The sequence below is a fragment of the Micropterus dolomieu genome, linkage group LG01 (assembly GCF_021292245.1).
Source record: "Micropterus dolomieu isolate WLL.071019.BEF.003 ecotype Adirondacks linkage group LG01, ASM2129224v1, whole genome shotgun sequence".
In the NCBI taxonomy this organism is placed as follows: Eukaryota; Metazoa; Chordata; class Actinopteri; order Centrarchiformes; family Centrarchidae; genus Micropterus; species Micropterus dolomieu.
The window spans coordinates 3,967,714-3,993,636 of NC_060150.1; the positions used below are offsets into that span (position 1 = coordinate 3,967,714).

The 25,923-nt window shown below is 40.0% G+C and overlaps 1 long non-coding RNA gene across 1 annotated transcript; it reads right to left on the reverse strand.

Moving 5' to 3' along the window:
- Window positions 1-24,207: 24,207 nt before the first annotated feature.
- LOC123979509 lies at window positions 24,208-25,615 on the reverse strand. Its single transcript, XR_006827234.1, has 2 exons — window positions 25,580-25,615; window positions 24,208-24,627 (listed from the first exon to the last, which is right to left on the reverse strand). It is a non-coding gene; the product is annotated as an uncharacterized LOC123979509 (long non-coding RNA).
- Window positions 25,616-25,923: the final 308 nt, after the last annotated feature.

Here is a 25,923-nt window from a genome sequence, read left to right on the forward strand (position 1 = left end):
ATTCAGATTCATCTTTCACAACTAAAGCTGGTTTTAAATGCCGATTAAATTAAGGTAATGCATTTCTCAAATACTAGGAAGAAGCCTGTGAACACTTTGGATATTATTACTGCTCAGGAAAATAAGTTAGAAGTTGTCTCCAGTTATAAATATCTTGTTATTTGGCTTGATGACTGCCTTTCTTTGCCGAGCCTACCTTAAGTTGATAATCTTCTTAAAAAGCTGAGACTGACGCTCAAAAACAAATCCCGTTTCTCCTTTGAAGTCAGATAAAGACTCATCTCCGCTATGTTTTTTAACGCTTCGGATGATCTGTTGTACATGAATGCATCTGCACAGCGCTCTGAGATCTGTTACAAACTGTAACGTGCTCGTCTTTGGGGCTCGAACCTTGACTGCACAGAAATGAGACTGTAACTATAGCTTGAGAGCCCGACCTGTGGTCTTGGTGTCTGTTCCAGGTGTGCGGACCAAACTAGGAAATAAGGCTCACTCGTAACGGCCTTCAAAAAGACTTGAAACTAAGGGAATTGGTCACGCTGTCAGATTTTTAAGCTCTATAAGTGAAAGGATGAATGAATCGGTTGGTACTTGTCACTGTATGTAGGTATTTTAATGAAGTTACATTTTTGACACGTAAATGTATGTCTTATATGATTTCCTGTGGTTACTGATGTCGTCTGGTAAGCTCACCTCTTTCTAATATCAAGCCCCCAGGTTTTTGTCATTTTCTAATTTGTCTGTCTCAATGAAATGTCACCGGTGTTGTGTCCTCTGCTTTAAAAGGGACTTTACCGTGGCTTTACCTCTACCCGCACATCTCTAATTATAAGACCAAATTCAAATAACCCTAACCCCTTCTCTCTGAAGGACTACAAATTGAAGCAGCTATCCAATTAAGTAACTGTCTCTCCAGAGAAGGTATTTTTTGAACTTCATCACTTCAGTCACACTCACAAAGGCGGTAACGAAAATGACTTCAATCCCCATTATACCCTTTGTTCGGACAGGATTTAAGGAAGTCAGCTGAGGAAGTAGCAAGAACTAGTTCTCAAACATGCAACTCCCCGGGAAGGCGCAATTCTTTCAGTATCGATTAAATAATGAGCTTTAGAGGGGCTGGTAGCTAGGGTTTTTTTTAACCTTGATTGAAATCTGCAACAGCCAGTGAGAGCGAGCTGGCCGGGAAGCATCCCTAACCGTGTGTTGTGTACTTGTTCGCACTATAAAATGTAGAAACAGCGCTTATTTCCTCTTTTCAGCCTCAAGATCATCCACAGTTTTATTCTCTTTTTGTTGTTTTTTTTTTGTGTAAAACACAGCACCCACATGTGCAACAAGCTGCCGACAACGGCCTGCCTCCATTTTTTTTTACTTCTGATGCCACGTTAGATCATGTGAGTTTCTGTGAGATCCCAAGTCCCCGAAACCGCCACTCTAAAATGATTTAGAGCAAGAGTGTGATCCTGCATCTGGACTGAGCCGTCTGGCGATTGCTTTTTTGATGTTAACATATAAAAAATTGGTTAAATCTGTCTGTGGTATTCCACAATTTTACAAACATGAAACTCCTCGAGTGTGCATTAGTCTAATTTATCTTTATTTTGTCCGTTTAAAATTTAAAAAAATGTTAATTAAAAACAAAATTACAGGTTTTGGGGGAAAAGCTGTTTAATAACAACCTAAAAGTTGTTTGTGTTTACATGAGAGCATTTTTGTAAGTCCTTAAATTTTACCAGAATGACTTTAATGCATCAGGGCACATATGAAGAAAACTTTCCGCTTTGCTTCAGGTTGAATTATACGCAGAATACCAAAGTTCACACACACACAAACACACTCGTATTCTACACGACTACATATGCCCTTCGCTCTCCCTCCGCTCCTCTCCACGGCAGACAGAAAGGATGTGATCTCTGGCCCGCTCGCCTGTCTGCTCTGTGCGGCCGACGGTCATGTCATCCGCCAACGGAGGAGGAGGAGGAGGAAGAGGAGGAGGGAGGACGAACGCCCAGCTTGTCCGGGTGTCTGGCTGGCTTTTTTTTGTCCTTGAGGTGTTGCAGTGTAGACAGTGACTTTCGCAAGCTGGAGGTGTGAGGCACATGGCAGTGCGTGTGGAAGCGGAGTAAAGCTGTACATTTTAAGGTTTTATTAACATCTGCTTATGTTTGGCTTTCTGACCAATATTGTGATATATAAATAAATTTAAGTTAAATATAAATTTCACTCCAGGCCAGAAAACAACATAATCTGTACCGAGCAAAACAACGAATTTATTATTTTTCTGGTACAAAAATACCACGTTAGAGCTATATTCCTCAAAAATATTATTATATAAACATACAGAAATGTAGCATTTATATTTAATGATAATTTCTACAGTATATACACCAATCAGCCATAACATTATGACCACCTGCTGGTCTCCAACTTTGAGGACAAAATGTTCACTTGCTGCCTAAAATATCGCACCCGCTGACAGGTGCCATTTCAAAGAGATAGTGTCAGTGTTGCTGGTGTCACATGTCAGAGGTCATAAAGTTATGGTTGTTCCCCTCTGTTCCCCTGTACAGCTGTGAGAAAGTCACCTTGTGTCCCTGCAGTAACAGCCCTCGGGGGTCCGGTCCAACCCTCCCTGTCACAGCGTGGCCCCTCCTGGCCCCCATCTGACGCACTGACACAGAACTGCACGCGCCGCCCTTGTTCCTCGTTCCCTCCGAAAATAAGCTTGACGCCATGCAAGCGGCAGATGCAGTGATGTGATTCTGGCTGACATCAGCCCACAGAGATAATAATCAGAATAATAATTAGATTTTAGATTCCTTGTCCAAGTCCAAATCTAATTTATTATCACTTTTTGAAGCTGAGCTTTCACTGACACGGTAAACTCTGCTGTTTTTGGCTTAAGTCTCGACTCCAAACCAGAACAATTTCCCGACTGCTTTCCATCTGTCAAAATATAGAAAAATGCATGTGAAATCTGTCTCGATACACACACTGCTATCAGCTCTTATTTGAATTCCCAAGTGGATGGACCATACCGCCAGTGAGTCATCAGTCCACACACAGTGACACAGAACTCTGAGACATCACCGCATTAAGACTCCTCTCAACTGTCCTCGTTTTGTTGTCTTGTCAGGAGTGATTACACCAAAAAAAAATGGATTTACTCTGCAGCGCTTGCGTAAGCAGCTTGTGGCAGCGTCCTGAGTTAACCTCATCCTCGCTGCTGCATCTGACTCCAGCGCCCGTGATCTGTAGTCCCTAAAAAAAATCCAGCTCCAGGCTCCAACTTCAATCACAGCGTGTTTAAGAAGTGGAGCAGGCAGAGGATCAAGGTCAAATCGGGGGTTCCTTTAATGTCTGACAGCCTCACATGAGCGGAAGATGATGCAGACGGTTTCAATTCTAAATGCATAACCAGCAACCTCTGGAGTACATGTCAGATCCCACCAGGCTCTTAATGCCACAGGAGAGGGTGACCTTTATGATAGTTAAAGGATAAATGAGCTCAAGTGATCGATAGTAACGCTAACGGAACTGTGGACAATGAAAGATAAACACAAAATCACTATTTACAGTATAAGAGTACAACACGAGTTGTTGCTTAAGGACTTATTTTACATTTTTCAGATTTTTCTAAACGAATGAATATTTTTTTCTTCTTCATCTTCTGAGCAGTTTTCAGAATAGCGGTCTCAAACTAGCAGCCCGGGTTTTAGATCCAGACCCATTGTTCATTAATTTCATACAGCAGCTCTCAAGTTCAGTTTGCTCATCTTCCAATGCAAAATAATGGACAAATGATTAAAAACTGTTTTACAAATCTGATATAAAGTAGGTTCAGTCAAAACCTGCAAAAGACAAGAAACTGAGCACCAGCCTTTGGCCTAAAGTTCATTACAAACTATGAGGAATACAGCTGTAGACCTGACATCTACATCAGACTTGTATTTAATTGTGCCAGACTGAACACCTGTGAGTTTATTTTAGCAGAACATTTAAAAAGTAAATGAGCCAAAACCGCTCTGCTGTGAAAATCACTACTATAAAATAAGTAAAAACTAAAAACTTTTTAGATTTTTGATTTTCTGATTTGGAGGCTTATTCAGCTAATTCAGCTATAATTTAGCATAAATGCAATCCCATCCTGTTGTCACAGTGCCCGGGATGAATATGACTGTTGTTATCATGACTATTGGTGCAAGTCACATAAATAAATCGCAAAACAGTAAAAGGTGTCAGGTTCACACTCCATAAGACAAACCTCCATGCCTTTCGATCTGTTTATTTGTTGAAAGGTCGAGATCAGTACCGATGTCAAGATGACCCATCTGAACAATAGAGAGACTGTGCAGCACATGGATAACATGTGCTAATGTTCATGCCAACAATATCAGGCGGCTGCAACGTCACATGATCTGCGGCCTTTTGCAGCTCATATCTGGCTTATCTATAAGACAGCCCAGCTCGAGCCACCACAAACCACTGCAATCACCAATCTGGTCCTGACGGCTGTCTGTTACGCTGTACAGTAATGTGTGTGGATACACATTCATTGCTTTTGTGGATTCAGTTCAGTCTACAGTTGCTTCCCGAGGCTTACTCTGTAAACCATAATGGACGAGTCAGAAGCAGCACTAAATATCAAGCAGTTTAACTTTCTGTGGCGAAATATGAAGGTTTAACCCCTCATTCTGGTTGCACAATGACTTTGTCACTTCGTACATGTGTTGACATGTCGACAAGACGTTGTTGTCTTCCCGCCTGTTGTTTTTAAAGCCTCAACAATAAATTGGATGGCCAACTTAATCAGCCAATATTAGCTTATCACAGGTACAAAAATAACCAATCGCACACACACATACATGTACAGTATATACACATAGATGGTAAATGGACTGTACTTGTAAACATTTATAGATGAGTATAATATATACACACACATATATAAATACACACATACACACATGTATAGTAGTTTTTGCTAACCTATACTCTTTATAACTGGCCATGACCTGTAGATTATTTGTCCATCATGGTGAAGCAATTTTCACACAGCAGCAGCATAGCAGCTTTGCTATATGTATGTCAAGTCAGTAACAAATTAAATGCATCATTAAATATTGATTTAATGCTAATGGTCAAATATCGTCATTCATATACTGACGGGAGCTGCTCCAGCAAAGATAAACTTGCGGCCTCATTATAAGGTGCAAACGCACTTGAAGGTTGCGTACGCTGGCTGTCAAGCACGCGTGGGATGTATAAAAATGAACGTGACGTAATGAAAGTGCAGCAATCTCTTGTCAGTCAGTTGGAAAACTGCAAAGTACTGATGCTGTTTCAAAACTATGTTTCTACTCCAGTTACTGTGCTGTGTCTATGAATGTCTCTGATACAACATCACAGCGTGATCATGTCTGTGGATAATGTTTAACATCGAAATTTATAGGTATGATGACGCCTCTCACACATTTAATTTCACTTCACATCACACGTTACTAGATCCACCTTATCACGAGCAGCAGTGTTGCTTGTTAGTGTGCTAGTGAGGCATAACTATTGCAGAAGCACCTTTCAGTTTTAAAAAATAAAAGCCAACTCGATTCTCAAATCAAATTCCGCTCAGTATTTCTTCAGCCTGTCTCACCACGCCGGGGTGGGGGATACCACTGACTGGAGCGATCATCTTGGCAAGGTGTGGATTTGCTATAAACGTAAATACTGTGGTGACCCGTGAGTAATGCTGCATAATGGCTGCGCTGGCACTACAGAGGACAAGTTTAGTAGGAAACAAGTGTTCAGGGACCACAAAGATTTCCTGGCCCATGATGATAATTTGCCTATTTAGATTCCCTAGAGTTACGCTGTTGGAACTGTGTGCTGAACTGGAACCAGCATTAGACAGACCAGCCCAACAGCATCGCGCCATCCTGGTAAAATACAAGCATTTACTTTTGTCTGTGACCCGGTGCTGTGGCCATTTTGTTTGGGTTTTTTTTGTTTGCACGTACACTTTTAGTATGGATCCTCTGCAGTTTTATAAATGAGATGAGCAGAAAGTGGAGCAGAGAAAAGAGCTGCGAGTGAAATGCTCTGCTCAAACAATCGGGTAGCCTTGATCCCAAACACACTGTGCACCAAATGTTTTTTAGGGAGTTTAGTATCTTTTTACTGCAGGGGAGGTATGTTTTGCACAATGAAGTCTCTACAGAATAATAACACACTTATAATAATAATAATAATAATACAGACTTCAGAAGAACTGCAGAGAGGAAGCGGGTGAGAGATCCTGCTTCAGTCTACAGAGATTTCTAAGCTTCTTTTGGCCACAAGGTGCAGGCAGGCTAAATATGGAAGATTTAGTTACTGCTCGATTAATGACTGAATCAACAAGACATTAAGGAATGAATGAGCATGATGAAACCAAGAGGTGCTCTGCACATCGAAGGCGGATACAATCTGATCTTGACTAAAAATTCAGACTGTATACAAAGGCTGCAGCTACACTACTAAATTATCGTTTTAAAACGCAGACCTTTTGTTATGCTTGCACCTCCCATCCAGACTAAAACGGCAAATCTGAAGACCGAAAATGGAGAAGTTTGAACATAGTTTTCTTTTTAAAACTCCGGGTTTTAGTGCGGACAGAGGAAAACGGTAGACATGAAAACGATGACGCAGACGCTCACATTTGGCTTCCTGATTCGGTCTTACCAGTACTTCAATTCAAATATTTTGTACTGTGTGAATAACACTTATATAGTACACTTGTCGGTGTCGGTCCATGCAAAAAAATCTCCAGTGTGGTTACTTTCTTCTTTTCAGGACTGTTCCCGACTAAGGATTTACATAGTCAAATCAGAATTAAGAAGTCTTGCCTATAGTCGACAGTTAGTCAAATTATGTGTTTGTGCACCGTGCTACACGCGGTAGCTCCGCCCGTCATTCACCGGTCTTGTGCAGAGTTTTGCGTGCATGCCGTGCTGCAGACAACTGCATGCACGTCGTGGTTCCTCCAATCAGGCCTGCTTCTTTTGCTAAATATTCCGCCACTGCAGAGTAGACAATCTGCTTCATGTTTACACCGGTATGTGCATGCCCAGTGTACATAAATGGCCACTAGATGTGCATATTCAGCAGTTTTAATATTGATCTGATACGCAGCTAAAACGCCGCTGTGGACGGAGATCGTTATCGTTTTAAAACATAGTAGTACGGTTGTAGCCCAATACATGTATAGTCAAAAGTAGGATTATCATAGGAGAGTTTTTTTTTCCATAACTGAGCACAGGCCACAAAGTGAGCTTTGAAAGCATGTCAGCACTCGGGCAAGCGAATGGTCAAGTCACTGCTTTTGATCAATAACTCCCAGCAGATGTTCTGCAGTCGGTGAATAAAAGGAGTGCTTCTTACAAAAAATAAAAATCCTTTTTCACAGTCATTGTTTTGCTGTAGGACCTTCAGCAGCCTCCCAAAGTGATTCATGATGTGCGGCTGAAGGTAGTGCTCGGCTGGCTTTGTGTAATTATTGTAGCTGAGAGGTAATGAAATGATCAACATTTCCAATATCTCCACATAGATCATAAACTGGTAATGCAGCACAGTGCTGCTATTACATGCTCAGTTTACATCTGCAGCATTCATGACATTAACACACACACACACACACACAAGTGCCTGCAGTGTAGGTGTTCTCTCTCACACATCTTCCTCCAGGGCAAAAGCATGTGTCTGTGTTAAAATATATAAACCTTTCGTAGCTGAAGTAACGTGAGTGTGCAGCTCATCTCTGTGTTTCTGCGGTGAGCCTCCGTCTGAATGCATCAAAGAGCAGGTGAGGGGGAAAAAACCTGGATGATAAATGATTCAGCGGCGAGGCATCTAAGCATTGATTGCCTGACTCCCATTAATGAAGGCCAGCGTTCCCTCTGCTTCATCAAAGTGGCGACCTATGAAATATTAAAGTGAGCTTGACTGCAGCACAACACGGAGCTACAGAGGACTGGGCCTGACCTCCTACAAAAAGAAAATGAGGAAGGGGAAAAAGAGGAAGACGGGAAAAGCAGGAGAAATAGAGCTGACTCAATTAAGGATTCGGGGAATACTCCCATCAGCATCTCAAAAACTGAGGCAGCAAAACTCAGGCGAGCAGAGTATCGATGCAAACGGCTGCACAGAATGTCTGAAGACGAGGAAAAGGAGATGAGTCTGATAGATTTACAGATATGGATCAAGACCTTCACTACATTTCAATTAGAATTACATTAAAGTGGTTTACTTCTGCAATGTTAGTGAGCGCTGAGCATTTGATGTAGGGTATTATAGTATAGATACCGGTTCATATATAGTGGTTATATATGTTTTGAAAGTCAATTGTGAACTGTAGTTCAGAGCAGCCAGTGAACCGAGATTAAATTGATACTGCACAGGTTGCTATAAAATTTGGTTCAAACATTCATGTTCCCCTGCTAGCGGATGTAGTCAGCTAGCATTGCATCTAGCTCCACCATCAGGACAAGATTTCAATTTGTCCAATACTTGGTTTATGATCAAATACCTGCCAAGCTATTTGTACCTTATGTTTAGTGCTAATTAGCACTAGAAGAAGCTAGAAGAAGCTGGGCGTGCACATTACACGCTAATTGCACATTAACATTGTTAGCATGTTAGCTTGTCAATGTTAATCATGTAGCTCAAAGCAGCACTGTGACTTAGAGGAACTGCGCTGGGTGGCGCCATTTTTCCCGTACACAGTTGGAAAAGGAGCAACTGTAAAACGGTGAATACAGTTTTCTGTCACAAACCCCCAAAATGAATTTGATGCATTCAGTCATGTAACATTTGGAAAGTCTAGAAGATTAAATTATTTTATCCCATTTATGTGTGCAGGACGGCAACAGGAAGTCAGCTGACAGAAGAGGGACAGAGAGGCTGAGTGGACTGGTTACAGTGAGGACGAGTGGAGTAATAATAATAATAATAATAATAATAATAATGAATTTTATTTGTAATGCACTTGATATTTGAAACAAATCTCAAAGTGCTACAAGGTAAAATCAATATAAAAGACATAAAAAATGTGAACACAGTTCAACGACTTGCGAGGTTAATTAAAACTCATATGTTCTGCTAAAAAGGAATGTTGAGATAGGCTGAGTGAGCTGGCAATGTAACGTTGTTTTTGTGTGGTATACTTCTGGATTCAATGTTAAAACGGAGCACCAAAAGGATTTAATTAAATTATTATATATTTAAAAACCAATTTCTTTTTTAAATATCACATCATAACACATCTGCAACCTTGTCTTCATGACCACATGTGGGGTCCCAACCCCAAATTTGAGAAACTAAAGGTTTAAAAGACTGAAATGTAGGTAAATCTGCGTGTCCTGTCCTGACCAAGCTACAGGCTACTGACAGGATTTCACAATGTCAAGAAATGAAGGAAACATTGTGACCACAAACAGGTATCACATAAAATCCAAATCCAAAGTTGTAGAGAGCGAGGACATTATAAAGCAATAAAGCCTATTTAAATATGTCTCAGGCCTGTCTGACTGAAGGATGTTGGGGGATTTTTGTGCTACCAGAAAATATTTGTGGTAAGTGTTTCCTTTCTTTCTTTCCACTTCAGATCCTGACCTCCAAAAGAACCCGTGGTCGTCAAGGAATTTGGTGTAACCTCTTTAAATGTGCATGCGGCAGCTATTCACGTCAGTGATAAAATTGTTCATTTTAATTAAGTTATAATCTCCTGGACTTTAATAGCTCCTGTGTTTCAGCAGGTTTTCTGCTTATGTTCAAAACTTTCTGCACATTCAAAATCTATCCCACATGTTCACTGACATGTCGACAAATAAGTCGTACTATTACAAGAAAACCACCATCATTTAACAATAACTGTGAAACTCTACCTGCCCTATTCTCTCCTGTGCATTAGCCTACATTATTGCTCTGCTAATATGATACTATCCCCTTCAGATTGTCTGACAGATACAGAACCTGTTTGGGCCTGTATTGGCTGAGAGCACTGCTCTTCATTGGAGGTGGAATACCGAAACTAATTTAAACTCAAACACTTCTGATCAGACAGAAATCTCACTACAAATCCACACAAATGTTAACTTTCGGCACATCTGATAAAGTGCAGCTCACAGCTGCTTCAGTGGGAAGCATCCTGGAGCAGAGAAACCCAAACAGAGCAAGTATACGCCTCAGTTTAAACATTTTATACTGCGAAAGCGGGTCCACTTCAGACTGTCACTGCATGCGCTTGTGTCATATCGGCTGGGTGGAGTTGATTCACACCGAGTCGACGTTATCAGTTATACATTTGGTTTTCATTGTGTGAAAAAATTAATGTGTGCCGTGAGGGTGTGTGAAAAGTGCTTAATGCGTGAGAGTTGGCAGTTATGGTAATGTGAGAGGTTTTGCTCACTGTGATCAACCCAGAGAATTACCATCACCTCTGCAGAGCTTTTTCATGTCATTTTTGTAGGTTTACAGAACACATCTCTTGCAGGCAGCTAAAAAACAGTATACACAGTTAAGAGACTAGCGGTGAACATAAAATAGCATTTATTAGCTAAAGAGTGAGATATTTCTCTCAGGAGATGGTGAAAACCAAACCAGAGTAAAGGGGAGAGCGATGATTAGCCAGATAAATGACTCCAAATCTATTATATTATTACTCCATGTCAACTGTTTTCTAACATATTCTACCAATCTAAAGTTTGCTAATATTAGCCACCATAAGCTAAAAGTTATCCCAGACGTGTTAAAGCTGAAACACCAAAATTCCTGAGTGCAATGAATCAACAAGATTTGTTTTATTTCTCATGAATTAAACTTTAAAATTTGTGAGGACGCACGTGTTATTTCTTCTTTCAAAAATCACAAACACATAGCTTTAAAAAACCCCATTCTTCAGCCTAAGACACACATATTTTAAAAATCCGCCTCTACACCATGCTGTCAACAGGACTCTAGCTTCTCCTCACCTGCCGCTGATGCATCAAATCACATTGGCTTAACATATTTCCAAACCACACAGCACAATCCCACCTCTGACGGTGTGATTTTAAGCCTGTTTTTAGAAGCCATCTGCCATGCCGTGAGTGCATTTCACAATGAGATCAGCATTCTGGTCCTCTCTCCTTAGTTCTCCATCTGACTTACAAAGCAAATGTTATATTAGAGTCAAATGAAAGAGGGCTCCATCATTCTGCTTTATCATTGGGAAAGTAATAAGGTCTGGAATAATGGAGTCGGATCATAATGAACGATAACAAATCCAAACAGTGTTGCTTATTCCTCTCATCGCACTGAAACAACTCAATGTTCTTTCAGCATTAACAACTCTACCTGGCAGTGCTGTAATGAAGGACACTTTGCCGCACTGTGAAACCTTCAGATCGCAGACAGATCTGGTCGAACGTGTAGCCTCTTGTCCTCCGTCAAGGCTCTCACCTCTCTCTGGGATAAGGACACTTCCTCTTTGTCCAGCCGTCGCCCCGGGACAAGGCTGTCATTAAGATAAAAGAGGGGTGCTTGTACATCCCTGAGCACCGCAACGCTCTCACAATGTGTCAAGTTCAAAGGTGCATGGTAAGGCAGGAACGGGAAATAGTTTAGTTAAGGATAGAAGGGATGCTGCACAAAGGACAGGGCACAAGAGCAGAGGTGTGTTCAAGCAGACGTTTTAGCACTTTTTCAGTTCTGACATTTCTTCATGCCTCAGTTAGAACAAAAGCAATAAAGAATCCACACCTATACAATAAAATTACATTTCACCATTTTAAAGCCATTTAATTCCAATGAAACTACAGGTGTTCAAAGTTTCTCCAACAATTTTATGAACTGGATTACAGCACATTTGATGTTGCTTTTGCGCATGTAGACAAAGTTAGGGTGCACGGTCCAGCATAGAAAGCGGAGACTGTAGACCTGATTGTCCCCTTTTTTGTTCAGCGTAGGTAAACCAAGCTGAATATTTTCCTATATTATTCTTGTCTCTGTCCGTGTTGTGCAAAAAGATTCTTGTACATCTACATTCAATGTACATGCAAGGCCACCACGGTAATGTGAGCGACAGAGACACTCACTCTGCAGTGGGAAACTGTAGCACCATGCCACTAGACTTCAAAGTAACTATTTTCTTTAGCTGTTTTTTTAAAAGGAGTTCGTCTGCATGCTTGAGACCCACTGAGAATAGACCTGCTGTTTTTTTGTTTCCGTCCACAAACCACCAGTTGGAAACCACTGCTTTCAACCATTGTGTGGATACTAAAACTTAAAAAAGCTTGTTAACTCAACACAAAATCTAATTCTTCTCTCCACTAGGCTACCCCAGCCTATATTTCATCTTCGATGCAAATAAAATTTGAACTGCGTCCATCAACACTGTTATTCTAAACCTTTCTTGGGCGTCTCACGGTGTGATGCAAAAGGACATTAGTGAAGAACACAAACTGATACAGCAAATGTTCACAAGCCTGCCATCAGCAAAAAAGCCATGATCTGTATTTGTCAGTGCCTTGTGTCCACTACAGAGTGTCCCTCTTTTTCAGCCCATGTCGTCAAGATTCCTTGGCCGAGTAAAAAGATGACTGAGTCATGTAAGCTGAAGGCGCATTAATTGTCTAAAAAGGGATTCAGCAGTCTACAAAATGCTTCGACCACCCAGTCTGCCCTGCTAAACCCAGAGAGTGGGATGTAGTCCAAGACACCACTGAGTGACTATTACTAAATAGGTCTAATATCAGAGAGTAGACAGGCAGAAAAAAACCTTTTATACCTCAAGTACAGTCAAGATATTTTAGATATTTAAGTTCGAAATGCATCACTTGTTAAGCAAACGTGTCAAACATTCCAGTTGAGAATTTGTTGCAGTAAGCATTTCTAGAGTAAACCAATACTCTATAAGAGGCTGCGCGATTTGGAGAAAACTTCATATTGCGATTTGTATATAATGGTAACAAATTGTATGTTGAGTCTGACATTTTGAAATATGTAATTCTCAACTCGAACAGACAATGTTAAACAAGCATAGGTAGATATAGAAAACTGTTTTTAAAATAAAATAGACATTTTTGCAAACTTGCTTTGATCAACAGTACAACTAAATGATGGGCGTAACACTCGTAAACACATGCACTTGTGTTTTGTGCACACTTTATGTGAACAAGATTACTGAACAATATTTATAACAATACCTTAAGTAAAACAGAACAAGGGGAGCGTGCTGCTCTCAGGAGGGGGCGGCTAGAAGCAGCACATAATGCCACACTGGCCTCCTGGCTCTGGCTCAACCTACATCTGTCCACTGCAGAGACTCTATCCTGAACCTGGAGGAGGAGGAACTAGTATAAATTTATTTAGGGAGCCTCACTGAGAGCAACCTCTCATTTGCAGGAAGGCCCTGATCACAATCACACCTTTACACATTCACACCTGGAAGCTGCCCAGTACAACCGCAGCCTGGTCAGAGCAGTTGGGGTTATGGGCCTTGCTCAAGAGCAACTCAAGGGCAGACTGCAGTGCACACAGAGACGAGTGTCACACACAAACACACAGCACAACTTTTTGTTTAATTCACGCATGCAATTTCACGACAAATACCACAGCAAGTAATGTAAACAAAGCTACAAAACTAAGTTGTGGGTTAGCTAACTGTATCAACCCACATCCAGCACACCAGCTCCAGACAGCGATACTCACAACTCTCCTGCTGCTATAGCTAACATCACAACAACAGCATGTCTTGGTGAACTAAAAAGTAAGGTAAGGTCATTAAACGTTACCTGATACACAAATCATTGTTGGAACGGCTATAATAGTGTTATGTGGCGGGTCACTTTGTTTGTTTCCCATTTACAGAGCCGGGGTTCAGTACAAACACCAGATTTTTTTTTTCAGCACACACACAGAACAATGTAGGAATTGTCATAAGAATGAAAGTAGAGATTGGGAGACAAGTTCAAAAGCCTCCTACTTTCACAGACTTGGTCAATCAACACACGAAGTGGGCTTTATTTCAAATCGTCTGTCATGGAAAGTTACCAAAGAGTTAGACCCCCCCAGCTACGACACTGAAAAGGCGTGGAAGAGTCAGTTTCAGATGCTATTTAACTTTCAGAAGAGCGCTGCGCCATACTTGTGGTGCTTTCAGATTTGGAATCAGCTGGGTATTAAACCCCAATACCTTCTTGATGCAAACAAAAAGGTGCTTGAGTATGAAAACTGTCCACTACTGAAGGTCTGGGCACAATTATAATCTTGTGTACTTATTCTTTGACCAGCTATAATCATAATTTTCCCAATTTTATACTGTATGTAAGTTCTTGTATGGCTGCTAGTGTTTAGACAACATTTAACTTCAGAATATTTCGAAATTCGAAGAATAACCTGGATTGCTGCTCATGTGATGTTCAGTAAATACAGCAGAATGAGTCCAGTTTTGCTAAAGCTGCTGACTGATTGAGTCACAACTTTGAATACACATGTGTGGACGTGAACATGCATTCAGTCATCCGCCTTTTTATTTCTATTTTTGTGCATGTAGGCTAAGTGGAAGACAAGAGAAAAAAGTTGAGTCAAGCCACGCAGAGGCCAGAAGTACTGCAGCACAAATGAATTTGCCAAACAGGCGTTCTGTTGCAGCCAAAGGCAGTTTTCCTCTCGTGGGAATAACACAGAATGATCCATCTTCACACTCGGATAGTCTTTTACGCATCATGTATGAATGTTTCCAAGAAAATTGATGCTTAAACACACCCGTTCTTAAAGATAAGCGTCGTGAACTGTAACAGCCTTTTCATATTGCATAACAGGGACTGAGCTTTAAATTTTTTTGACAAAGAAATCTGCACAAATTGATGCTTTTTTTTTGTTGCAGAGAATCATTTGGAATTAAATTAGACCAAACAGTTTCACAGACAACACAGATAGGAAAGTGAGTTATGAAGTCAAAATTTCCAATCCAAATATCAGTCTATCGGCATTGTGTTGTGTTTGAAAGTCACTTTAACTCTGCCTTATGGCATAATATAGATTTTAACACTTTCCATTAAGCTACCACTGATTGTCATTGGCCCAGCAGCACAGTGTACAGTGCAAACCAAAAAGGGGATAGAAAGAAAAACAACTCTACATATATAGATGAAAACAGCAATACCACAAAGGAAGATGTGGGCTATACAACAGAACCAGGAAGCAGCTCCAACCTGTGCCTTACCAAAGCTCGATTTTGTGGAAGCAGTAAATGTTATTATTAAATTTCTCCATTGTTAAAATTTTCCAAGAGATTTTTTTTTTTTTTTTTTTAAGATTAGAAAATGTAGAACAAAACAAAATCACGTTTCCTAGAAAAGATCTCATTCTTTATGGGTCATCCCAAGCAGCATCTGCTTCTATAAAAAGTCGACTTTTATAAATGTTTCTCCTTTTTATTTAGGCTACACAAACATCGTTGCCCAATTCGCCCAGCTTTTCTACTATGAGGCTTGGTAGGTTAGGACCAAACCGGCTGATACGGTCGACAATATTTGTATTATTATATTTTCTCGTCTAGGTATATAGAAAAGCAGGCTTAAATGGACAGGATTTCATTGAGTTTAGTGCGATCCAAAATAGCCTTTTTTGACAGATTAGACGGATTTTGACATAATATTGTTTTATTGTGGGCTAATTATTACGGTGTACAGCTATCGTGGTAATAAAAAAATCATCTTATTGTAATTATACAGTATAATTGATAGTTCTTCAGATATTGCCATAACCCCTAACAGCAGATGTTTCTGGAGTCGTGCTCGTTGCGCTTTCCCTCACGTCAAGAGAAAGTGACGCCAACTCGAAAACGCTACTAATTTAAGAAAAACATGATTATCGGCTAAACCACATTTGACATAAATTAATTTAAGAGCCTGTCTTATTTATTCGGACTGATCCTTCGATTCGGCGTACAGATAAGACATGTTGCAGCGGTAGGTCCAATTATACAACTGCTTTGCATCGTAGCTTCCGCTAAAATTCAGCGGGCTGTGCTGTGGTGAGTCGCTACAGCCTGTCAATGAAGTTGTAATTTCACCAACATAACGTCTGCAGTTTTCACTTCATACACACGCCGTGCTAATCGGACTGCTTTATTTGTTAATTTTCTTTACTTGGAGTGTTTCACAGCCATGTGCTTAGAACGTAAAGCGTAAAATGATTAAATTGGCACATTTTACAATGGAGTTTTGACTTAAGGAAGACAGTCGCCATGAACTCGAGCAAAAAAAATATATAAAAAAATATATATAGTATATATGAAAGCCACCCATTAACGGGTACTTACGGCGTGCTTCTGTGTGCTTTCAGTCAAAGGTTTTGGGAAGTCTCTGCTAAAGCAACCGACCCTGACGCAGGTGATGCTGCAGCGTCCAAACTCCACAGCGCCCAGGAGAACGCACTGACGGTGGAGTGGCGCTCTGCGGGGTGAGAGAGGGAAAAAACACACACACAAGAATCACGGAATCACTGGGCAATATCACCCAAGCAAGGTCTTCCCTGGCTGCTCCAAAAGCAGCCTTTTCTTATTGGACAGGAGGAAAGAGGTGGGCGCTGAGAAATGAGGCCACATTGGCGCATTACGCACAAGAACACACACTGATTGGACACACTGCCTACTGACAGAAATCATGTTTTTAATCGCCATGTGTAACACTAGCACAACTAAAATGCTCTGGAGTGGGCTATTTTACAGTGTAATTTAATAAATGTACAAATCACCAAGACATTACATTCAAACTGTTTTATGATTATGTTAAAATATTCAGGATTTTATTCATGGCAATTAGACTTGACAAGACTAAATTAAAAAAGAGGAGCACCAATTGACAAACTAATTCCTGTACTAGCCTTTTCTGCCCCTTCAGACAGAGGGTTTGTCTCCTCAGGTTGTACAAAACGTGTCATGTTTTTAATATATGCATATTTTAATATACTTAAAACCTTAAAACAAACACGTCATGAATGTGACACGATGATAGCTTAAGAGAAAAAGTCAGTTAAACAAAATTGATAGACACAATACAATCACATGACAATCCGCTGTGTGTTTGATGATGCTCATTTAAGTCATGTTAGTTAGGCTATTTATGCTATTTTAATTGCTGTTCTGATTTCATCTAAAGAAGGATCAAGGATGAACTTTTGAGCATTTAGAGGAAAGTCAATAGAACCTAAGATGAAATGATGTGTTTTTAATTGTTCTTTTGCTCTTACTCTGAATTCCCTGATGGGGAGGATGAGCTTGATGCAGTGGAACACGGTGAAGACAGCATCCACAGCAGAGGTAGAGGATGGAGAATTAAACTGGATGGAAATGTACAGGTAGGCAGATATTGTGCAAATTGAATCGAGCAGATAGATGAATTCTAATCTAAAGAAAAAGTGGTTAGGTTGCACTCACTGAAATGCATGTAGACATCAGGCCTTCTGCAGACTGTCTGACTCGTCTAAGTAGGAAAAGCACAGGTGTTACTCATAAAGTAAGCAATGGCTCTGCCCTATTCATGCGTCCATGTAAGCCTCTGCAGAGTGGAACGTATCGCTCACAGCTGTGCCTTCATTCTGTCACATGTCAAAATGTTGACGCAGGATGTGCTTCAGTGATCAGAACTTCACATCAAGCAGATTTCACATGAAACTCTCTAATGTACGGAAGCCCTAAAGGGCCATACATTCATACATTTTATTTACTCTGTCTTCCCATTAATAACAAGTTAATTAATGTCATTATCTTGAAATAATGTTATTTTCCGGGGATAGTGGGATAATTAAATTTTCTTGAGATAAGAAACTGAAGTAACTCGTTTTCAAAGAAATTTGGATTAAATAAAATGTGTGACCTCCTAAGGCTTAGTGTTTTGACTAGTCATAATTATGATGTGAGCAGTCTGATTTATAATTCAAAGCACCTGCTACCACAAACTGACAATTCATATTACGGATTATGGCTGAAAGATATCTATAATGACAACCTAATTGCCATTTATTAGATCGAAGGGGTTCACAGTACAAATCACATCACGTCCACAAGCCAAAACTTTAATTTAATAATACTTTATCGATTATTATTAAATAATTGCATTTTGACTATATCGATAATTTTATTTAATATTTATTGTAAAGGCTTTTTAGGTCTCTGACACTAAGATATCACTGGTCCAAATCTAAAACTGGAGTTATACTAGTCAACAGTAAAACATTTCTTTTCTATCTCAGTATGTTATGTCACAGCATTAACATATCCTCATGTTTAATTTCCTCATTTCACCATGTTTTTCTTTGCTGTTTCTGCTGTTACTACCAGGCAGTAATGGCTCAGTTTCCCCGCAGGAGTCACTGACATTTCATCTAGTTTAACCTTATTACAGACGCTCAGATCTGTGGATAAACCCCCACCTCACGTTTACTCCGAATTAAGCCCTGTAACAACAGCACTGGAATGAAATTTCAAAAATGCTGTAAGAGCTGTAATTTGCGTAGCTGTACGCGGAGCATGTTGCGTTGTGGAACACGTGACCCCAAACATCTCCACAACATCTGGATTTACTAGCACTTATTAACATTCCTCCCTCCTCTGGAGCCATAAATTTGGACTTTGAGGAAACTCATTACATTTTAATAGTTCAGACGTTCCACATAAACATAATTTAGGAACAGGGGGCTTTGGTTGTGACTAAAAATAAGAGCTACACATGGCTCATGGCCTCTGATGAACTACACTGTGACATTGTGACCTCTTTTTTTTTCATGTTCTTGTTTGATGGTTTTATTTAGAACATCTGTGAGTCTTATTAGTATGAATATGATTTAAAAATATACAAAAACAGGATCTAAAGTGAAGGGTTACCCCTTTTTGACCCGTCCATAAATCTTTATGAGGTTCCTTTCAAAGTACATTATAGACCGATAAAAGTTTTCTGACAGTAAACTAGAATAAAGTCTGCTTTATTGAAAATGTAGTAAACGTTGGTGGTTATTGTGTCCGGATGTCTGTCATTTTATCCATTTGTTGCTACGTCACATCAAGCGTTAGTCTGACTTCATCCACAGTCCCTCAATATCCTGTCTTTGTTCTCTATTTGTTTGTGCATCTTTTCTTTTCTTGTTATTTTTCTCCTTATCCTAGGTTTCTGGGACACCTCACATTTTATAATTTGAATATTGGATAAACACTTAGAGGCTAATATGCAAGAGAAGACAAATGAAGCTTAGCCAAAGTTCAATCAGAAAGACTATCATTCATGCTCACTCTCACTGTTTATTTCAATTAGCAGCTGACTGCTCCACAGCACATCCATCCACATCTTCACCACCATAAAAAATGATGTCCCAATTATCTACACTCCATAAAATAACCCTGAATAAAAGATGTAAGATGAGCACAATGTTTCATTCTGCCAAAAAATAACTTTAACTCACAGCTTTCATATTGACAGCTGCTCACATTAGTTTGCAGTTCCTAAAAGACTGGTCTATAGCAGCTAAATGGACAGGATTGTGTGTTTTCATTTAATTAATTAATTTAAGATTAGAAAAAATATTTAAAAAATGAACTAGATAGACTTGAGAAAACAAAGGAAGGCTCAGTTGATTCCTTAGCAAAGTAAATCTGTATGTATCTCATTTTTTTGTTGTGTTTTTCGGCGAGACCAGGGCTAAAGGAATGATTTGTTAGGACTGGACTGGATGTGTTTAATTCTTTATATTATATCTATCTCTATTGTTTTTGTTTTATATAAAACTAAAACTAAAAAAGTCTGGCACCTTACAGACAGAATCCGCAGGAATCCTGATGAAAATACCAGCCTCTACGGTGAGGAGCTAATTCCAGTTTTCTGTGATCCTTTGCAATTTCTGTTGTTGCTGACAGGGGAACGTGGAGCTGACTGACTAACAATCATTTAGACTTTTATGTGACTGAAAATACAGATTTCCAGGTTTCCCTTACAGTGAATCTCATCTCATCCTGGAGACCTTCAGTAAATCCACAGCACAAACAAAAAAAATCCAGGAATGAGTCTCATGTTAAAGAGCTCTGACACATTTCTGTTTTAACTGTTTTCACATCAAAGATCAGAAAGTGAAATATTTGGTATTGTCTCACATGACAGAATGAACATTTTCAGGCAGCCATTCTCCTTTTGACCCTCATCCTGCTGTCAAGGCACATTTTATTCTTAGGCCCAAAGATATTAAAGAAATACAGAAGAAATGTTCCGGTGTTTAGTATGGAGACATTTTCACTTTATTTAACGGGCCGTGTGCAGTATTAAACATAAACGTTGCCAGCTGGTCATTGAAGGAATCATTTCCACACCGAATGCATCCCAGATTTATATCAAATATAAGTAGCTGCTTTGTTGTCAAAACAATCAAAAATCCTATGGTACAAACTAATTAAAACTATCATTCTGAAATCTAAAAAATCTGTAACCTTTAATTCGGTTTTCTGTCAGACATTCCTTTTACTGGGACATGTGCTCAGGTTTATTGTGGTGCACAGTGACTCAATTACTGTACACTGCGTTTTAAAGGAGGCAGCCAGGCGAGAGGAAAGCCTGCAGCGAAGTTTCATCTGCTTAATCACCAACACCACTGAGGCACGGGATGATTCCTTACCATCAGGAACGCCATTAAAACACTAACTAGAATTTAAGTTCTTGTTTCTATTATTCACCAAACAGGTGTTGAGGAGTGATGATAGTGTTAAAAAATCTCAGATCTATGTGCTGTTAACAACAGCCGAGCTTGTGCCAGCACCCCGCAGCAGATTTGAATGAGTCAAGTGTGACTGAGCTTTAGAGGAGCAGAGCTGATCCTGCTTTCAATGTAAGGGCCCCCAGACTCCTTGGTGTTGAAAACATAAGCTGACCACTCAGGCCCTGGGACTCTGGGGCATTTTCTAAGCGTGCTTACCGTGTGAGATGACTACTAGGGCCCGTGGTTGGCAAGCTGTAGAGGCGAATCGTACTGTTTGTGCTTTCTTGTCCATATCCTTTCTCCTTCTGTCACTTTCAGAAGGTGTTTCTGGCTCTGAAGCTGCAGGGTCTGGATCTGAGGTTGCTAGCTCCTTGCTCCACCCATGTTCCTACTCGACACCTTCTGCTACTATTATTATTATTAGTCCTCTTTTTATTATCATCACTATTATATATATATATACTATACATCCATTCCATAACGTTGTCATGCTGCACTTTTAGTGAATGTACAGTATGCTACTTTGACCGTCGCATACTTCTACAATACTGCATCTGTTCTTTTTTATTCCTTTGTGCTGCTATGTCGACCAAAATCTCCCCAACGGGGGATTAATAAAGATATATCTTATCCTGCCTGTTGAGGCGTCGAGCCATAATATTTCAGTGAATTAAAGATGTATTTCGACTAAAGCAGTGTTGGTGCTTGTTGGAACAGTGGAAAGACAAAGATAGTTTTGATGAGTTTTTTTTGTTTCTGTCCAGCTTGAATGAAATTTGTTTTCAATCAATAAAGTTAAAAAACGATATTTTGAGTTGATATTGTGCTCACATGGCACATATTCTGAAATAAGGTTAATAGTACACACTGCAACTTCTTGCCCCAACGATGCTTGTTGGATTAATTTGACCCTGCTAAAGTAATTTGACAGTGTGTAAACAATACATTAATTTAAAAAGAGAAACCGTTATTTATTTAAATAAAGGAGTCATATGATTGTGATCCCTATACATTGATTTTCAAAGCCCAGTGAAATTAAGTAAAAGCAGTTGCTTTCATCAAGATGAAAGGATGAGAGCCCACACACTGCATATTGTTCCTCCGACACCCTCATTAGACCATTAAACAACGTTTGGATGCACAGGAGGATCTCGACAGGTCTTCATCGGGTCCTGTTTGATCTGACAAAGATCCCCGAGTGGATTGAAACATTGTTTGATGGTATAATAAATGTGCTGCTGGAGTATTGTACAGTGTGTGGGCTCCCATCCTTTGATCCTCTGGGCACCTTCAAAAAAAACATGACGCATGATGTTGTGTTTGGAAACTGATTGGCAGTCATGTACAATGCATACAGGGGTTTGTTAATGGGTAAAATATGCAAAACCACAGCTAAGGATCTTTAAATATACATGAATATCAAGTAGGTTTCTGAAGCTTTTCCATAAACATCAGCACCGTGGAGCTCAGTGCAGAGTTTGACATGACATTTTTATTTAATATAGTCTTATAGTCTTGCTGACGGAGAAATAGGCCAATAGTCTGCTCTGCTAACACTGGATTGAACTCTATACTGTACACACATAGGTGAAAGTCATATTAATCTGGTCTCGCCAGCACTTTACAGCACAATTGGTACATAAATGGTAAAGCCTCAATCGTAGGAGAATGCTAATGGAGTCAAACTCATTTGTGCAGGGTTTCTGCTTAGTATTCATTTGTGTGAATTCTTTGCCATAAAGCTAAAAGCTGGATTGTACAATCCAATTTTATAACCCAGAGCAGGGTTATAAAACTGGATCATACATATCACCTTTGTGAGGATGCGCAAAAAATAATTCAATTTTGTCATGTCAATTTTATTTTTACAGCCCAATATCAGAAATCTGTTTCTTTGACTTTGTTTTGCTGTAGCACCTTCTGCTGGGACCGGGCCCTCAGACTGCAAACAAATAAAGCTCTCAGCCTTTCCTGTCATCCAACGGTCATCTTAGCTGAAGAATATTTAAACCACCTTCCCTGTTTTGTCTGCTGTCATCCACCACTCCACTGTGAGATTTTATAATGGACAGTACCGTAGACAAGTTTGAACCCTACTGGAAGGAAAAACAGGAAGTTGAATTTTTTCTGTAACTATGCAAAACTATAAAAACAACAACAAAAATACTGATAACTGCCTTGTAGTGACTTGTAGTGACATGACTGTTGAGACCAAACCACTACAATTACTAGCCTATTTAAGTGCCTATAAGAACAACAAACTGTTCAGATATGTCGGGGCGTAACCGTCTCCTGTGCTGATGGATTATTATTCCTGCAGATGAAAGCAGTCTCTCAAACGGAGCTGAAGAGGGGAGAGTTTTGTTAAAGGGTTTCACACGCGCTCCAGCCGACCTGGTCTTGAAAATACTTGAAAGTAACTGAAATACGAGTTCAAATACAAGTAACAGGAATACTGCCCATCTCTGGTTGCCTGTTCTGCATCACATTTGAAACATTTCTAAATCAAAGGCCTGCACTGAAATGGCATCACAGCTGAGGATGAACAGGAACCTCCTTTTTACCAATAGCTTTTGTTTTTCGTTAATGTTATTTCCCAAAGTTTGTGTTAAATAAGTTAGCAGTTTTCAAGACTAGTGTCCCCGTAAATCAGGTGTTCACATACAATTCATCGTTGGCCTCCATGATCCTGTTCCGTGTCAAATCAAACATGTTTAGTTGTTGTTAGAAGTCTGGAGACGTTTGCCTGTCAGGACACTTGTTGACTTGTGACCATTCAACCTCTTCCTGCCTCTCTCTGCTGTGTTGACTTAACGTCAACCCCTGAGTGTCAGCTGGTGACGAGCCGGAGTGTCTCTCCTCAGTGCAGGAATGCAGGACAGCCAAATTACAAAACATGTCATTTAACACTGCAGTGAAAGGGCCTTTAGAAAGAAGAGAATATGCCCATTCCTGTCTGAGAGACAACTGAAGTCCAACGTCTCAGGAACAGGTCCATTTATTCAGTATATATGTTTAAGGCTGCTAACAATGAGCTGATTGCTTTTAATTTGATACGGTGCTTTTCTCATAGTATCCATTATTAATGAGGCCTAATGGCCCGCAGCAGCACTGAACCTTGTATTGATGAGTTTTTTCTTACCTCTAATCTAATCATAGCAAAGGCTCCCAGCGGGCTGGGGGGAAGGGAGGAGGGCTCTCTTCATTTTCTTCTGTATCTCCTTCCCAGACCGAACATGTCTGTTTTCTTTTCCAAAGATTTCACTGTTGTCTGTCCCTGCACCGGTCACAGTTTTAAGTGATGAAGTACATACACTTAGTTGCGTACTTCACTTGAGCGAGTCCATTTTACAACACTTTTAGTTTCAGCTAGCTATAGTTTCTTTGGATTGAACATTCATTTATTAGCAATAAGATGCAATGTTATGGATAAAACTACAGTATATAAAATTGTTTAAAGTAGCTCCAGTTTAATGCTGCTACACATTAATATATCACATATAACACTTGCATTTTCTTGATAATCCTTAGGCTACATACAAACATTTTCAATGCCGGCCCTTTACTTGTAATGGAATATTTTTACAGTGTGGTATTGCGACCTTTACTTAAGAAACGGCTTTGAGTACTTCCTCAGTCAGTTGTGTGCTCCGTCATATGCGTCAGCTGAGTGATATTTGAGTACGGCATTTCAGAATTATGGAAGTCTATTTCTGCCAAGTGACAAATTTCAAAATGATCAGTACAGTTGTGTCGGAGTCTCCTGGTGAACCAGTGCTTGAGATGCAATCTGAATGTCCCTGGTTTGATTTGGCATGGGAAATGTGTTGCACGTCATCTCCATTTCTCCAACTGTCACGATCAGCATGTCTAAAATGACAAAACAATATTGAGATGGCCTTTACTGCACTCTCTTCAGTAATGCAAATCTTAGAGGTGAGCCCACCTCCCAAAAATGCACAACTAGGTACACTAATCTACGTCTTTATTGAGAGTCACGACTCTGGTCAGGTAATTGTTGATCAGGAGGTTCCTTCTGCTTATTTTTGTTTTTGTTTTTTTGCAGGAGAGCCTTCCACTAAGAAATAAAATCTCAACACCGGAAGTCAGTGTGTGTGTGCCATCGCTTCCAGACTGATCACTAAATATGTGTAATTAATAAACACATGGCAATTTATGTTATCGATATATATGTACATTCTTACATACACTACACGTATCTGTTTTATATGTATATGCGTTAGTACTTACATATGTGGGTATACAGTATGTGTATATACACTCACCTAAAGGATTATTAGGAACAGCTGTTCAATTTCTCATTAATGCAAATATCTAATCAACCAATCACATGGCAGTTGCTTCAACGCATTTAGGGGTGTGGTCCTGGTCAAGACAATCTCCTGAACTCCAAACTGAATGTCAGAATGGGAAAGAAAGGTGATTTAAGCAATTTTGAGCGTGGCATGGTTGTTGGTCTGAGTATTTCACAATCTGCTCAGTTACTGGGATTTTCACGCGCAACCATTTCTAGGGTTTACAAAGAATGGTGTGAAAAGGGAAAAACATCCAGTATGCGGCAGTCCTGTGGGCGAAAATGCCTCGTTGATGCTAGAGGTCAGAGGAGAATGGGCCGACTGATAGAAGAGCAACTTTGACTGAAATAACCACTCGTTACAACCGAGGTATGCAGCAAAGCATTTGTGAAGCCACAACACGCACAACCTTGAGGCGGATGGGCTACAACAGCAGAAGACCCCACCGGGTACCACTCATCTCCACTACAAATAGGAAAAAGAGGCTACAATTTGCAAGAGCTCACCAAAATTGGACAGTTGAAGACTGGAAAAATGTTGCCTGGTCTGATGAGTATCGATTTCTGTTGAGACATTCAGATGGTAGAGTCAGAATTTGGCGTAAACAGAATGAGAACATGGATCCATCATGCCTTGTTACCACTGTGCAGGCTGGTGGTGGTGGTGTAATGGTGTGGGGGATGTTTTCTTGGCACACTTTAGGCCCCTTAGTGCCAATCGGGCATCGTTTAAATGCCACGGCCTACCTGAGCATTGTTTCTGACCATGTCCATCCCTTTATGGCCACCATGTACCCATCCTCTGATGGCTACTTCCAGCAGGATAATGCACCATGTCACAAAGCTCGAAT